This window comes from Rhynchophorus ferrugineus, unplaced genomic scaffold (genome assembly GCF_030347505.1).
Source record: "Rhynchophorus ferrugineus isolate W39M unplaced genomic scaffold, kcgeb_rfMv2 rfM4, whole genome shotgun sequence".
Classification (NCBI taxonomy): Eukaryota; Metazoa; Arthropoda; class Insecta; order Coleoptera; family Curculionidae; genus Rhynchophorus; species Rhynchophorus ferrugineus.
The window spans coordinates 24,225,329-24,226,802 of NW_027472583.1; the positions used below are offsets into that span (position 1 = coordinate 24,225,329).

General features: G+C 28.6%; 1 long non-coding RNA gene across 1 annotated transcript; it reads left to right on the forward strand.

Moving 5' to 3' along the window:
* Positions 1-700: 700 nt before the first annotated feature.
* On the forward strand, positions 701-1,061 carry LOC143196675 (uncharacterized). Its single transcript, XR_013005785.1, has 3 exons — positions 701-735; positions 803-876; positions 933-1,061. It is a non-coding gene; the product is annotated as an uncharacterized LOC143196675 (long non-coding RNA).
* The last annotated feature ends 413 nt before the right edge of the window (positions 1,062-1,474 follow it).

Below are 1,474 nucleotides of genomic sequence, written 5' to 3' on the forward strand. Positions count from 1 at the left end.
TATAAATTCTCAATAAAATATTAGAATCATATATTTATTATTTCACCTATATGGATTTTGAGCCTTATTATAGATCACTTAAATAATAAAGGATTTTATTCTTTTATTTGAAGGCATTATCAGATGAAGCACATCGATTCCATTTAGAAATATACAGAAGTTAAACAAAATAATATGAACACCTCACATATACATTTATTTATTAATAAGGTATAGAGACTTATTTCCATTTGAAGAAGATGTAATTTTCTAATTTTGTATAATAAACTGTAATATATAACCTACAAGACTTGGCATGTAAACTAACCATAGAAAAAATAGAAATTTCACGGTATAGGCGACCTTGGGGAAATGTTTTGTTTAGTTCATTCTACTGTAGTGCTGCGATCGCTAATTGTGATTGGCTAGTTTAAATTCCTGGTGCCGCCACTGACATGAAATGTGATTTGTCAATCAAATTGTGTGAAATCAGCATTTTCTATGAGCGTCCATTTTTATGTTTGTTTTTTATAGGTTATGGTTTTTGTTTAGATCACGAAATTTTCGTTTTACGTTGTGCATATTTTCTGTTTTACACTAATTATTATGGAATAATAATATAAAAGTTGATGACAATGCATCAGTGCAGTAAAAGATGTAGTGTACCGGGGTAAAATTCTACTACGGAAATTAGATATCGTTTCCCAAAGAATGATCTCACTCCTTTCCAAAAATGGGTTGATCAAGTAAATAGTAGTAAGTTACCTGGATAAACCACAATGCTAATATATCAACGTCATGGTGTTTGTTATGGACATTTAAGTGAAAAATTTAGAATTATCCTTCCTTCACGAACAGGTATTAGGGTAAATGCATATCCATCATTGGTTTTATCAGGTACATAAAAAATTATCTATCTACTATATGTCTGTTTATATATTGTTTGTTTACAGAAATTCAAAACCTTATGAAGATGTTAGTAGTAATAAAATTCAATTAATCTACCAAGTTGTTCGTATGCTGTCAGTGTGATGTCTCTACATAAAGAAGTCTTACAAGAAGGTAACAATTAATATAACTGGTTAATTAGTAGTAATAAATACTACTTTTAATTGTAAAATATCCCTAAAATATTTGCAATACTTTAACTTTTTAGATTAATCAGTGTTCAATCATTTTATAGTAGAGGAATTATATATTTAAATTTGATTGCCTTGTTAAGAAAATATTTGTTATGGTGCCATCAATAAATTTAATTGCTACTTTTAGGGGATTTATTACCTTAAAGAAATCTATTTTGTCTAAATTTACAAATAACTACATTTGTTTAACAAATCTTATTGCTTAAAGAATTTTGTTGGATCTATTAGAGGTCGGGGAGGTAGAAACAGCATCCTTCCCATAATATGTTCGAGAAATTTTTAAAAGGGCTCATCACTACCATTTTTTCACATCATTCTCCCGGAGAAAATTGTGAAGAAGATGAACATGTTAG